The following is a 17,285-nucleotide window of genomic DNA, read 5'->3' as shown; positions in this document are numbered from 1 at the left end:
AAGGTAACCATGCAATAGAAATGTATATTAGCCCGTGCCTTCAAACACCTTCTGCCTCCATGATATTGCAGCCACCTTAAAAAAACAAACGTGAGAAGACGAACTTGCAGAAAGATTTGGCCTTTTTTTAACAAAGGCATAAACGATTAACAACTCAGTAATATGAGGTTCAGGAAATAATAGCAACCATCCATGCAGATCCAAGTCGCACAAAGTTTGGACCTTTTTTCTTGTACAAAAAGTAAAAAAACAAAACAAAAATACCCAAACATGCACATCGTTACAAATAAACGCCAGACAAAAAAGAGGGACAAAGGAAAATGCAAATGTGGGAAACAATGCAAGATAATGGAACGCAATAATAACCCTCAGAAAGATCGAACAAACAGTCCACCGCAACAGTAACCATCAGAAAGATCGAGCCTTTTTGGTTGCACAAAGACATAAATAAAAACAAACCAACATATCGAAACAGTCCACTCCCAACATTAAAGTTTTGAGCAAACAACCAAATGTTGGACTTAGGAAAAAATGCAAAATAATCGAACACAGGGACAACCACAAAAAGATCGAACCTTTTTGGTTGAACAAAGTAATAAATCGCACAGAGAAGGGAAAACATGCCGACAAAGGTCAGGAGCACCCAAGAATAATCGAACGCAAGAGGTACCCACATGAAAATACATACCTGGGCAATAAAAGAATGGTGAGAAACACAAAGCTCACAAAGCTAAATACAAAGGTCACAACTTTAGTGATCGAAAGGAACACAAAGATCACAACTACAGTTATAGAGAGGAACAGAGGAACAGCAAGCTCTGAACCATGGAGAGGAATGGACATGAACGAAAATGACAAATGGAATGGTGAGAAGCCGAGAGGAACACAAAGGTTACAGCCACAATCATGGAAAAGAACGGAGAGCTGTGGAGAGGAACCCAAAGCTGTGAACCATGGAGAGGAACGAAAATGACAAACGGAATCGTGAGTAGCCGAAACCCTTTGGTTACCCAAGCGCACTGAGAAGCAAAATGCATGTACGCGTGGCACGTGTTGCCAATCCACTAAAACACACATAGACGGTTTTGGGCAGGAGCAAAATCCCCCAGACGATGACACCTCAGCAAGTTAGGGGCACTTTGTTACTTTTCACATTTGTCAAGGCCTTGTTTGTATATAGAAGATAGATAGATATAATAAAATTATGTAGTAACTTATAGAATATTTTTTATCCTTCAAGATCACTCAACCGTTCAACACATGTTACGCTCCACCAACCATCCCATTTCCTCCTATTGCTTCAATCCCACATTATGGTTTGGGGTTTAGGATCTGGTTCGACACCACCACCAATGTTTAGATTTGTATTTCAGATATGATTTTTTTAACTCTATATTTTCTGGATCTGTGATCTACGATTTGGGGTTTGTATCTCAACTGATTTTTTATCTTGGACCTATGTTTAATCTTGATCTCATCCCATAGTTTGGGTCTTGAAAACACAATCTTTACCATTATAGTGTAGACGTTGTTGCAGGAAGGTGGGAGATGAAAGGTGATCATTGAATTCATATTTTCATTCTAGCTTTATGGTTTTTATGATGTTTTGAATGTGAAGCGATTTGGTTATAGTGAAGATAATTGGAAAAGCTTGGTATGCACTTTGTGTTGATTGGTGAATGTAATTTATGGTGTTTATTTGTGTTATGTTGTGGAATAATTGGGTCGTGAGTGCTGTAGATATCATCGGCAACGGCGACATATGGAAGAGTGGAAGAGGTACTGTTGGAGACTCTAGGAGGGATAGTACAAAGAAGTGAGGAAGGCAATGTTTTGACGAGGGAAGGTTGTAATAAAATTGTGCACCTAGATTCATCTCTAGGCCGCTCATAATGATCCACAGCAGATAATTTATTTTACTTTTCCACCCAAGATGTAGTCTATTTTCAAATATATTTGAAAATAATTGACTTATCTTATTCGTATGGTCAGCAATTATCTCTTACCTAGTGTTTGGATTAGTTATAATTTCATGGAAGTTGAAATGCCTAGAATTTAAATTGCTTTGATCTTAATTTTCTTCATTTTTCAAATGCTTTGCTTGGATAAATCAATTCAAATTTCTTTAATTTTAAATTCATTGTTTGGATAGGATAATTCAATTTCCTTTGTATGCAAAATTTTAATTTTATATTTTAAATAAATAAAATTTCAATATTAAACTTTATAGAAAACAAACACAATCTAATTTTAAAATATTAATTAAAAAATATTTTTCAATTTTTAACAATTTAAAAATGGAAAATATTAATAATTTTAACTAGAGTTGTTTTGCCTGACCACAACTAGTGATGTTTTTAAAATGACATCAACCAAGACGATTTTTCGGTCGACATCAAATCAGGTTTATTTTGTCAAAGTATGCCGGGAATATTTGTCAACTAACATCAGTTGAGGCTATTTTTTTTACTAACGTTGGTTAAGTCTATTTCCAGCCGATGTTGGATAGGTTTTTCACCAACGTCGGCTAGGGTTTGTTTGGTCCATATCAGCTAGGCTCTTTTTGAACGACATTGACCAAGACTATTTTTAGTCAACGTTGGCTTGAGATTTTTTGGTCGATGTCTTCTGGGGGTTTTTCAGTTGAAAAATAGCACTTACTAACCAATGTCGGGCTAAAAAACCCTAGCAGGCATTGACAAAAAAAGTCTACCCAACATCGACTAAAAAATAACTTGGTCGATGTTGACCAATCGAACCTACTTGACGTCAGCCAATAAACATTATTGGTCAACGTTGGCCGAAAAATCCCAAGTCAATGTTGGCTAAAAATAGCCTTGACTAATGTCAGACAAAAAATTCTAGTCAACATTGGCTATAAAATAGCCTTAGCTAATGTTGACTAAAAAATAGCTCTGACCGATGTCGATAAAAAAAAAAATTCTAGTGGATGTTGATTAAAAGAACCTAGTCGAAGTCAACTAAAAATAGTAATGCCCAATGTCGTTCAAAAATACCTAGCTAATGTTAGCAGAAAAAACACTAGCCAACATCAACCAAAAAACCATAGCTAATGTGTTTAAGAAATAGCTCTGACTGATGTCAGTTAGAAAACCCTAGTCGATGTCAGCAATAAAAATCCTAGCCGACGTCGGCTAAGAAAATCTAGTTGACATCGGCCAAAACACCCTAACTAACATCGGCTGAAAAATAACCCTAGCCGATATTGGCTAAAAATAGCTTTGACTGATGTTGGTTGGAAAAACTTAGCCGATATCGGACAAAAAATATCATTGATCAACATCAACTTAAAAAACCTGATTTCAATCATTTTTAATATCTTACAAATTTGTTATACAATTAAAATATTTGTTTCAATGTTTTGTATGATAAGTTTTCAACATCATTTAAAAAAAAATCTTAGCATATATCGGCAAAAAATAACTTTGGTTGACATCATACAAAAAAGTTCTGATCGAAAAAACCTTGACCAACGTCAGTGAAAAACAACTTTTGTCGATGTCGTTCGTAAAAACTTTGGTCACCCGTAGTTGCGAGTGTTGAGCGAAAAAGAGTCGTGAGCAAGAACGTGAGTTAGAGTGAGCATCTCTGAAAAAAAGTTCAAATTCTTTATTTTTTGAGAGAATTTGAAATCTAACTATTTTAGTCAATCAAAATGATTCATAAAAATACCAAAAATTAAATCTCCTTTCAAATATTCTATCCAAACAAGCTATTTTATCACGAATCCTTTTAAATTCCTTGAAAAAATGAATTTTCCCACTGAATTGTTCCTTTCAAACACACTTATGTTTATTTTTCTTTATCTTATATTTATATTATTTATATTTTTTTCTAACAAAAAATACGTATTTGATTAAATTAAATTCTCTAATTTACTTATTAAATAAAATATTTTCTTATGCAAAGATTGGAACACTTATGTATATGTGCTCTAGTAGGTTCAATGTCAAACAAGTAATAATTTACTAATCAGGATAGACATTAACAACACTCCTTAATGTCCAAATTTTATGAAGTAACATTTATTTACCTCTAAGAACCATACAATAATAATATAATATTTTCCTCTATCATTTATAGTTCTTGGTTAGATCTAGAATATAGTATTATTGTCAAATTCTAATAAGTTAATTAACACATTATATTTAATTAGTAAATGACTTACAAAACTAATTTCTCTTTCATTCAATTACCCTGACTAATGCCTAATTTTATTATAGGACTCAAATTCATTTCTTGATATATTTCTTTTTCAATTAATCATTAATTCTACGAGTATTTAATTATATGTCCATTAAACTAATTCCCTAGGGTATTAGATATCCAAAATTAAAATATAATAGATATCTTATTAATTAGTATAATAATCTCATGTCAAAGAAAATTATTATATTTTTTATTAAGAATTTCTTATTGCAAGTTTAAGGTAATATTAAAAAAAAGAACAATTCTTTACTAAAACTAAAATTAAAAACATGGTGAGTTGAGCCTTATTCATATTTACCCCGAAAAATGTCTCATACACTATAGTCAATCACTAATGTATTTCATTTCTAGTTTCAACTTGTGCTTATCAAACTACTATATTATTTAAAAAGCAAAAAATCAAATTACGTTATTTTTAATTTAGAATCTCCATATATGAGAGACAATTTTTAGTTATTCTAAGTTTTTTAGTATGGTCATAACCATTTTTTTGCTCTCACCTGGGCATAAATAATACTAGAACATGTATAAATTATGGTATACATGATAGCTCCCACTTCACTAGCAATCTATTATAGTATTTGTTTACAATTTAAATTTTTTAAGGAAATTATGTGTTGTTATTTTACATTAGATAAAATTATATGATAATATATTATTAAATGCGAATGAATTTTTTTAGTATTTACAATGTATTAAAAAATTATGCATATATGATTAAATATTATGAATGTTAATAGGAAAAATAAAGGTTAAATTGAAATTTTGTTCCCCTAATTTTATAAATTGGTGATTTTGGTCCTTCTAATAGATTATTAACTAATATTTGTGATTAATAGAGTTATTAAATTAATTAAAATTAAATAAAAACTATTAATGATTAAAAAAATTTAATAAAATAATATTAATCCTAATGTAATGTTGTCGTCAATGGAGTCACATGAAATGGTGGAGGTGAAAAACGTGTTTGCAGAGAAGAAGAGAAGAGGAGGAACACGTATTATGGAGGATTAGTTAATATCTTTTATTAAAGATTTTAACAATTAATGATTTTTAATTGATTTATAATTAATTTAATAATTTTATTAATCAAAATTATTTATTAATAATCTAGTTGAGTAATCAAAATCATCAAATATAAAACTAAAAAAATCAAATAATAATTAAAAATCAAAATCATCAAAATATAAAACTAAGAAATCAAATATTATAATTAAAAATAAAAGGAATCAAAATTACAATTTAATAAAATAATAAATACTGACACGGTCAAGAGGTATCATTAATTAGTATTTAGTACTAACCATATATCCATCACGCAAATCTCTGTGCTACTGGCCTATTACCAATTCACAACTATTTTCAGTTTCTTCGATTCACAAATGTATAAAGAGCTAATACGTAAATTTTTGTAGAGGGATAATTGGTGTAATTGCATTACATATAGTACGACACCATGATTCAAGATACTTAATTCTTAGGCAGAAGCCGGATAGGATATCAAGAAATGTAATAAAACATGGAGCAGAAACAGAATACATGGAAAATCCGCACCCTACAAGAACAGCTAATTTTTCTAGCTCAAATTAGCATCCTTTATGTACCGAATGATCACCCTTAACTACTCTTTCTATATATATATATATATATATATATATATCTTCTCTTCTAATTCCAACATCCAAGAAAAACCCTATAATAGTATATAGCAGCAAGTTCACATGGCTGTTTGTCTTCGCCAATTCTCCAATTTCCCTACCTTCTCTTCTGCGTTGCTCTTCTCCTTTTTTCTGCTTCCGGTTAGTGTCCCCTCTCTCTTGATTGGACTTACCCGCACAAAATCACACCGTACCCAAAATCAAAATTATTTTTTCCACTATTCTTACACACTCATACTATCTTACTAATAAAGTCTAAAAATATAATTTTCTTCATCTTTTCTTCTATTTTAAATATGTAATTTTAGTCTCTCATTTTTTAATTGAGACATTTTATTTTATATTTTTTTTAAATCACAATTTTAGTTTTCTTATTTTTTAATTGAGACATTTCATCTTTCACTTTTAAAAAATCCATGATATTAGTCCCCGATCAATTTCAAACCTTGACTTTGTACTTTTTTAATTCTATTTTTATAAATTAAGCTTATGAATAATTAAATGATTAAAAATAACATTTGACATGTGACTAATAAACAAACACATATTAGTCAACATTAACGGAGTACATAGTCAATATTTGAAATTTGCCACAAGGATTAAAATTGATGATTTTTTAAAACTAGGGAACAAAATGACTCAATTGAAAATTAAAGGGACTAAAAGTTACATATTTAGGAAAATCTGAAAATGAAAATTACATTTTAGCTTATTAAAAGAGAGAGAAAATCTTCCCTTTATTTCTTTTTACCATTAAAAGTACTGATATAGTGATAATAAAACATAGTTCCCAGGTTTAAATCCACTTTTGATCCCTATACTTTTATGGTTGTGCAATTTCAGTCTTTCAAAAATTTTAATGGCATATTTGATCAAATTAGGAATTTTGATTATTATTCTTGTCAAATTTTTAACAAAAATCATTGATGTGACAACTAAATGATAATGTGACAGTAACATCTTAATATGGTAGATGACTTGACAATTCAACATTGATGTGGGACTACAGTGAGCTGACATGGCAATAGGAATAAAGATTTGGATTGTCAATGACATGCCAACATATGTGTTATATATATCATATTGGCACATCAGTGTCATGTTATAAATCTATGTTAAAAAATTGATGACAAACTAATAATAAACCAAAATTGTAAAATTTTAATAACATGGACTAAACATGTAATAATTATTTTGAGATCAAAATTGAACAATTGTAAAACTATAGAGACCAAAAGTGAATTTAAGTCTAATTCTTAATTTACCAAAAAATATTAAAGATTTAAATTAAGAGAAAAAATGATTATGTATTGATACTGTAAAATATTTTATATTATCATTTAATCATTATCCATCATATTTCATGGTAAGTTTGTTGTCTTTTATAATATTATCATAAAATTCGTATAATATAATTTTGTGACTGAATAATAATATTACAAAATTGTTTTAAACGGTGGTAACTATGAGTGTGTGATCATTAGCTAAACTCTTCAATTATTTTATATACTTATACTTGCGTTGCATATTAATCTCTTGAGGACCAACCAATTAAGTGATCATCTTATTTGTATATTGTGGGGTTAGTACTGTTGAAGAACTTTGTGCTAAGCGTAGTGGAACATGGTCAGGGCCTTGTATTATCAACAACCTATGCGAAGACCAGTGCCAACAAAGGGAGAATGCATCGACAGGAGAATGCTTCAATTGGGCTTGTTATTGTGCTTATCCATGTCATGGCAACTGAAACATTAGATTAGACCATCACTATATCAACTATAAATAATAAAATAAACACTTAAAACTTAAATTATCGGTACCTATCACACACTACAATGTATAATAATGATATTGCACATCATGTTCAATAAAATTATACAATAATTTCTGAATTTAATCAAGAGTATACTTAGAAGCAAACTATTTTTAATGGGGTGGCCGAATGCATAAAACATCGTTAATAAAAATATTTTTTTATTGTTGTGAAATTTTATATGTTGGAGAAAAATCATTTTATAAAGGTTATATTATAATTTGGGTTACGATGTAGCTCCATGTGGAGCTTGTAGGCCTTGGATCTTCTTCATCAATGGAATCTTTTGCTTCTTAAAGATCAATGGTAGCAGAATGAAGAACGAGGAAAGGTGATTGGAGATGCCTCTTCAAGGAGAAGATGAGTCAAGAACAAGCTCACCACTATAGGAAGCCATGGATAAGAACTTGAAGGTAGGAGAAGATGAGTGGAGGGAAAGGGAGAGAAGGGGCACAAAATTTATGCCTAAATTGACGTCTGAACTTTGAAGTGTAATTTCTCAAATGATCAAAGTTCAAAAAATGCACACACAAGGCCTCTATTTATAGCCTAAGTGTCACAAAATTGGAGGAAAATTTGGATTTCTATTCAAATTTCACTTGAATTTGAATTTGAATTGGTGGAGCCAAAATTTCACTAATTATGATTAGTGAATTTTAGTTATGGTTCAGCCCACTAATTCAAGATAAAGTCCAAAATTCTCCACTAAGTGTGCTTAGGTGTCATGAGACATGTAAAACATGAAGGACATACACAAAGTGTGTCTATATGACTATATGATGTGACAATGGGGTGTAGCAAGCAAATGCTCACCTCCCCCTTAAGATGGTCCAAAATTTAATTGGATTGGGCTTCTCCCAATTCAATTAAATTTATCTCCAAACACACACACATGAAATAGTGCACTTAATGCATTTGAAATTACAAAACTACCCCTAATACAAAAACTAGCCTAGGTGCCTTAAAATACAAGGGCTGAAAAATCCTACATTACTAGGGTACCCTCCCTACACTATGGAGCCCTAAATACAAGGTCCAAAAATAATGAAACCTTAATCCAATATGTATAAAGATAAATAGGCTCATACTGAACCCATAGGCCCAAAATCTATCCTAAGGCTCATGAGAACCCTAGGGTCTTCTCCTATATCTCTGGTCCTATCTTCTTGGAGTCTTCTATCCAATGACCTTGGGGAGTAAGATTGCATCAGGTTCTTCTATAATTTCAAATCCATGATTTTGGTCTCCATATTTTTAAATCAAAATATTTAGTCCCTTTATTTTTTTAGAATTAACAATTTTGGTCTTTCCGTTAATTGACCATTCAAAGTCAATGTTTGACTTTGATGTGACGTATTAGTGCTGATGTGACGCTTTTGTAAGTTATTGCACTACAGGAGAAAGCCCATTCCACGACAGTTCTTAGTGACATACAAAGACGGTTTCAAACCGTCTTTGAAGGCAATGTCGTAGAAAGCCTTCAATTTCGATGATGGTTCTCTAAAAGCCATCTTAGAATCGTCGTGTGCGTGTATATATATAATATTATATATATATATATATATATATAATATTTATAAATTATATACATATAATATATTATATTTATATATATACATAATATATATATATATATATATATATTTAAATATAATATTTATATAAAGCGGTCCTAAAGCAAAGGATTAACCAATTTAGATACTATAAAATAAAAAACAATAAATAATTTTTTATACTATAAAATAATATTTACTAGTAGGAAAACAATAGTGAATTGTAGATTAAATAAAAAACAAAAGTTAGGTGTGAAATGCATTGAGTTGCAAATGATGGTTTTGGAGATTTACCTACACTACTGAAAACATTCCCATTGAAAAGCATCCCCATAAAATATTTCCTATTATTATGGGATAATAAACATGTCTACTTTTGCAAAAACCACAACTACAAACCTGACCTAATGGTTTAAAACTCATTCCTATCATAACCACCACATCCTTTTCTTGCAAGGAAGATGTTAAGTGTTCAACTTCAGTCAACTTAGTAAATTAACATCCACGGGGCGTGTAAATATACCACACTCCTAATACATAGCCATTGTAAGCATATCCATTAGAACAAAACAACAAAACCTATATATACCAAATATTATATTCTTATTCTTATTATATATAAGTGATAATTGATTTGTATTTGAAACACTACACCAATATAGTACAATATCACTACATTAACATTTGTGCTTAATATAAACGTAAAATAATATCCACTAAATTGTGTTATACATTATGGATTGCCAATTGATATTTATTATATGATAATATGAAAGGAATGAAATAATTTATAGAATTTTTTTTTTGTTGAATATTTAATATTCAATTTCATGATGATAAGAGTCATAGTTTCTAACACTACTGGAGGTAGAATTACTATTGGTATTGGGTGGGAAAATTTTCAAAGGTGGACACCTGTGTGCTTGAATAGATTAAACTTAGCCTTGTTAAGAGAGCTTTGTTGCTCTTTTGTCCTCATTCCCTACCAAATCCCTATCACCTCAACAAAATTATCCTAGAGGCTGCCAATATTAGTGGCTATATATCCCTTCTGCCTACAAATACAAAATTACTTCTACCATTATCATAATGTGTTTGTAATCACTAGGTTTAAAATCTCTTTAGCAAAAGGACATTCCTGGATTCTCTATTTAAGAGAAACAAAAATGTATGATTACACTACTGATTAGAGCTGATGTAAACAAATTTGAAGGAACTACACCTTACATTGAAGACACAAGTCTGATTCCAATTTGGTGTAGAAATCCACCTTACTTAGCTCAATTGTCTTGGGAGGAAAATTGATTATTGGCTTCCCATGAAGCAAAGTTCCCAGACAAATGCAATAAATTGATGTTATAAAATATAAGAGACCAATACTCATCCCATATTTTACTCTAAAATCCAAGTGGATGGAAAACCCTCCTCAAGTACTGTGGAAGCAAAGCTTTCCAAGTTTATTTTGATGATGCCAAAGACTCAATTCAAGAATCAAGAGTCAAGCAAGTATCAAGAATCAAAGAGTCGTTCAATAAAGATTCAAGATTAAAGTGAAGATTCAAGAGAAGACTCAAGATATACAAGAACTTCAAGAAAAGCATCAAGATAAGTATAAAAAGATTTTTTCAAAAGAAAAGATTGAATAGCACAATTTGTCCAAAATAATTTTTCAAAGAAAAATCTTTTACCAAGAGTTTTACTCTCTAGTAATCGATTACCTGAAGGCAGTAATCGATTACCAGTAGCCAACATTCTTTTCAAACTGATTTACAAAGCAGTAATCGATTACCATGAGCATGTAATCGATTACCAATGTTTTCGAACGTTGAGATTTCAAATTTCAAGAGTCACAACTTGTGATAAAACGTTTTCTAACTTGTGTAATCGATTACACAATATATGTAATTGATTACCAGTGTTTCTAAACATTTTGATTTTTAAATTTAAACATGAAAAGTCACATATGTTGATGTGTAATCGATTACACTATAATGGTAATCGATTACCAGTGACTTATTTTGAAAATTAAATTACCAAAATTCACAATTGTTAAAGTGACTAGTTTCTAAAGATTTTTTAAAGAGTCACAACTTTTAAAGTGACTAGTTTTCAAAAAGAGTCACAACTTTTAAAGTGACTAGTTTTCAAGAGAGTCACAATTTTTAAAGTGACTAGTTTTGAAGAAATTGCCAAGAGTCACAACTTTTAGCTTGGTTTTTCAAGAGCCATCAAATGGCTATAAATATGTGACCATGGCACGAATTTTAGAAGAGAAATTTCAGATTCCTTTCATTCAAAGAGAGATTTCTTTCATTCATTCAAAGCATTCTTTCTAAGAGTTTTTGTTCAATACTTTCTTTATCAAGAAAAGTTCATTAGCCAAAAACTTGTGCTATTCTTCTTCTTCATTCCTTCTCCCTCTTGCCAAAAGAATTCAAAGAACTAACCGTCTGAGAATTCTTTTGATTCTTTCCTCCTCCCTCTATACAAAAGATTTCAAAGGACTAACCGCCTGAGATATCTTTTGCTTCACCCTAGAAAGATTTCAAAGGACTAATTGCCTGAGATATCTTTGTCTTAACACATTGGAGCGTACATCTTTTGTGGTACAAGTAGAGCGTACATCTACTTGGGTTGTAATACTGAGAACAAGAGAAGGTACATCTCTTGTGGATCAGTTCAAGTGGAGCGTACATCCACTTGGTGTTACACTGAGCACAAAGGAGGGGATATCCTTTAGGGCTCAATGCTTGTAAAGGATTTTACAAGGTTAAAGGAAATCTCAAGAACCGGTGGTTGCTTGGGGACTGGATGTAGGCACGGGTTGTTGCCGAACCAGTATAAAAACTTGTGTTTGTTTTCTTCTTCCCTACACTCTTTACTTTTTCACTGTGTATTTTTTATTTCCGCTTTACTTTTGTCTAAGTTATTGTTTCTGTTCTTTACTTTCTCATAACTTAGTAGTAAAGCCTAATTGAATCTAGTAATATTAAGAAGGATAAATTTTAATTAGTCAAGACACATTAATAATTAATTCAACCCCCCCTTCTTAATTATTCCGAGGCCACTTGATCCAACAAGTACTTGAATGAAAACCTAGATGGCTAAAATGTTCAGTCAACTCCCTTAACCAAACAATGTAGGGATGATTATAATTACAAGTCATTACATTCTACATAATGGTATGGTAAAAGAAATTAGGGATGAGTTCACTAAAAATAAGCATTGATCCATCACTTAAAAACATACGAAAATTAAACCAAAAAATAGAAAAATAACAACAGGCTGACAATGTAATACTATTCACACACTATACTCTCATAAATAAATTGAAAAAGGTGTCACGAAAATGTTATGCAGAAGTAGATCCACAAAACAATATACATGAACTTTAGCTTTGGCGCATATTTGTTTATAAACCTGATTCAATTATTGTCTTGAAATGGCATATTATCAGAAAACACTGACATAACTAGGTGAGCTTTTGTAGTCCACCGTGTTTCCATATTTCAAAGATTCATGCAAACATCATTACTCAATGCTAGTCGTTCTCTCAACATTTAAGGTTCACACACTCACCAGGTTATGGTTAATGCGTTCCTTCACAATCAATCTATCCAACTAACTAACATTTTTTGTCATGATCCTAATTTCTTGTTCTTTCTCTTCTAAACAATGCATGCTCATTTGAAACCTAAGATTAAAAATCATACTTCATCTATATCATGCAATCAATCACAAACACTACTTTTCCCAAAAAAAAAAAAATATTTACCAAACACGACATACTTGTAAAGCAAGTTAAATTGTTCAATATGCTTCAAAACATGCATCAAGATCATTCAAAAAGCAAAATTATAAACTAAAAACCCATTATAAACTATATGAAAACTATATTGAAAACATAAAAATAATAATTATAATTGTTCAAAAGACAGGAGTATAGAAATCTTGTCACTGGTCTTTTGGTTGGTCCTAGTCAATAATATCCTCCTCTTCATCTGTGAGGTGAAGCACTGGGGTGCTTGCTGGTGAAGTAGTGGGGGATGACAAGCCCAGGACAGGTGTAGATGGCTCCTGGGATGGTTGTGGTGAAGACAAATCCAAAACTGGTGTGGAAGGTTCTGCTACTTGCTGTGGGGTAATCTTTGGTGTAGCAGCCTCTTGAGTCTCCTCCAGTATGGTGCCTAGATTTGACTCATAGATGAATGGCTCTGGTTGTACGGTCTCTGACTTTGAAGATGAGAAAGACTCATCCTGATGTGGCTGAGGCTCCTGGGCTGCGGAGGCCTCACCCCCTCCAATAGGAGAAGGCTGTGCTCCTGGCCAGGCCACCTGCCGAGTGAACTCCTCCAAGGATATGAACGATTGCATCCATCTCTTCCCAAGTCTTCAAGCTATTGCCTTTGAATGATTGCATCCATCTCTTTGCTTCTCCCGCTAATGAAAATGAGAACAAGCTAAGCCTTATAGCGTCTTCTGGTACTCCAACAATCTTCACAATGTTACAGATTTCAATGTATGTTGCTAGGTGTGCATAGGGATCTTCATTTGGTAGGCCATGAAAAAGGTTCCCCTGTATCAATTGAATTAAAGAATGAGGATATGTTATGTTGTGGGCTTGAACTTCTGGCCGTGTAATGCTGGTAAAGAATTATGGCACAAAACTATTGGAATAGTCTTCACGGGTCACACATCTCGGTTGTTCATCGGCCATAATGATGGCTTTGGGCAAATCGGTTGCAGATTCCCTTGATGATGGAGAATAAGATGATGAAGATTCGGAGGATTGGGCATCATCTTCCAAAATGGAAGCTACTGTTCTATCTTGTAATATTTTCCGTCTTTGTTCGGCTCTGTTCCTTCAGCAAGTTGCTTCAACTTCTAGGTCCAAAGGAACTAATTCACCTACAGAAGATCTATGCATACAAAACACTAACAGAAACAACGGTTATCCAATTCAAGAGGAAAACAATTATAAACACAAAACAAATATTCACAAACAAATCAAAGAATAACAAATAAAATGCTTACAAACTGAACTGAACTTTCCCAAATAGAAAGAAGTTCCCCGGCAACGATGACAAAAACTTGATCCTTCCCCAGCAAGTGTACCGGGGCGAGCAAGTAGTATTAAAATGGTAAGAATATTGAGTATCGATCTTAGGGAACTTGTTTTACTTGGTAAAATTTGTCGTTTGGCGAGCAGGCGTTGGTGATACAATTAATGGTTGAAAAGAGACATAAAAGTATGATCTAGTCTAAATGAAAGTGAGTAAAGTGAGTAATGGTGTGTGAAAACAAATATGCGAACATGTTGGTTCCTCCTACAGGGTATTTTGATGTAATTTAAGGATATTTATCTACTTAGCGGTGCTCCTGTATTCTATGCTAAGGTCTTAACTACTAAACTCCGATGTCTCGTGAGTTTAGCCTAATCCTAACTAGACTTCGTTCTTAGATGTCTCTTGTTGAACTTAGCCTAATCGGACAACATTAAGGTTATAGCATACGAAAAACCAAGTTACCGCACTCCGTGTCCAAATATACGATAAATTATCCCTGTCCTATCAAGTTCTAAGGATCAAACCATTTCCCAATGAGGATGATCCTAACTACACATGCGTTTGCATGATCAAGACAAAAATATGCGAGAATTAAAGGCCGATAGGAACAAAGAACACATGAAAACACTATTAAATAGATATGAAAGATTTTACATCATTTACTCTGTAGAAGTTCCCAACTGAGGATTTAGCCTTCCATTGCGAGGAAGCTCCTTTTTACAAGTTTAAAGAAGAGAAGAAGAGAAATTGAAAAAGTACAAAGTGGTGGGGATGTCTCCTCCACCTCTAAAAACCTCACAATCTCTCAAAAACTCCTTCAAAGCTCTTCAAGATGCCTCCTTTGGTCTGCTCAGTCGCCTTTGGGTCCACACACTCAAAAACTCCCTTCCAATTCTGTGTTTTCAGGTTTTATATGGAAATCCTGTTGGTTGCCTCTCACTGAGCGCTAGTCTCATGCTTAGCGCACATTAGTGAACTGTGGCTCAGCGCCAATCTCACACTTAGCCAGGAAGATGACGGATGACTCGCTTAGCGAGTGATAACGCGTTGAGCACATGCTTGCACGGCAGATTCTCTTCCAGATTATTGTGTCTCGCTGAGCACGCTAGTGCCTCGCTTAGCGGGACATACTTGCTAAGGGCACAAACCAGGCTTAGCGAGACACTTGATTCAGCACTTCACAAAATCTCCTTTTTCACTTGAAATAGAATTGAAATTTACATTAATTACAAGCGCAAGATTATAATGAGTAATGATCAATTTATTAACCAAAAGTATTTACAAACCTACAAAAAGAACTGTAACTTGGAGGAATTCTATATAATTATCAAAAGTTTCTATACAAAAGTTAGTCGTATAAAACAACTAACAGTGTACTACACTAGAAAGTCGTAACTATAAATGATGTAAATGTTTAAAAATATGTAGAAAACTTAAAAGTAAAAGGAATTCATTGAAAAAATAATCACTGACACCAACACCAACACCGAAGTCAAAAACTAAAGAATTTTAGGCTTGTGTTTGAATGATAAATGACAATATTAAACATAAACACAAACATACAACAAGAAACTGCTTCAAGTTTCTTCCACAAGCAGCATGTTGAAGAAATTGCAAGCCCATGTTAACCATACCACCAACCCTAGTTGCAATGTTCACAAAGAGTTCTTCTGGGAGAACAAGACAAGGTACATTAGATGGTGAACTGACAACATAAAGAACAACTAATACTTAATTAAAGATGTAATGTTTAGTAACACATCCATATAAGTTAAGGAAAATAAAAATATGTAATACCTGTAATGCTGACTCATAAATTAGTCTCTCATCACTTTCAGCAGCCCTTTTAGCACCTACTCCAGCATTATATGCAGATTCACTAGAAGTAGAAAACTATGGAGATATAGCCTTTCCAAGCATCAGAGGTGAAGGAATAATCCTATTCCCACCATTTGGAACCCATGGAGAAACTACTCCTACCTACTTTCTCACCATGACATCCACATAAGATGTTGTTGAACCACATGTGAGCATGAATGTGTGTGTGTGTGTGTGCTTTTGAGAGAGAGAGAGAGAATAAATATTGGTTATCTAAATCTCATGACAAACTCATTTTCTTGACTATTTTAGATCAAGTGTAACACACAAGTACACGTTTATTGTCCATGAACTCAAATGGATCAGTGTACAATAATAAAGTACAAAAACCAAACCTTTTCTCATCGGGTGGAGTTGGCTATGACAAATGAAAAGACACAAGAAACAGGGTAAAACACTTCATACTGTCATGGATACATTCATATAGTTGATAATAAAAAGGACAATAATGGAGACAAAGTTCATAACGCCCAAATTTAATTAGGGCAACAACAAGTATTAACATGACACATTGAATTTGTAAGTACTTCTTTTGGTGATCCATTCGTCGACATTGAATTTGTAAGTACTTCTGTTGATGAACTTAAAAAGAGGTTTGTAGAAGGTTGTCAATGAAACAAACCACGACTATCTAGAAAGTGTAATCAAGTTTAATTGAATTTTTAACTTTAGATTGAAATCTCCGAGGCCTAATGAAATCTAGCTAATATAATTTGAAAATAATTTAAAATCACAGCTCTAATCATTCTTAAAAAATTTAAAACACCACATAAGCTGGGCTTGCTAAGAAGCTCAATGCCAAAACACCACAATCATGCCAACGACTAGTTAGCAATAACAGAACTATATAGTTTTTGACTTTGGTGCAGTGATAAGTTGCATTACTCAAGATAAATGTTCACATAGCGATAACAATGTGTGTTATAGAAAAGTTCACTGCCTTAACTTATAAGAAATTCAGTGACGTGTACCTCTTTCCAACAATGACACACTTGCTTAACTTAGAACTGCTTAGACATAGCTCCACCCTCCCATTGAGTTTGTAATTTTGGCGCAGCAACGACATGTTAATACAAAATGAATAGTA

Source organism: Glycine max, chromosome 12, assembly GCF_000004515.6.
Source record: "Glycine max cultivar Williams 82 chromosome 12, Glycine_max_v4.0, whole genome shotgun sequence".
NCBI classification, from domain to species: domain Eukaryota; kingdom Viridiplantae; phylum Streptophyta; class Magnoliopsida; order Fabales; family Fabaceae; genus Glycine; species Glycine max.
This window is presented reverse-complemented; position numbering follows the sequence as displayed.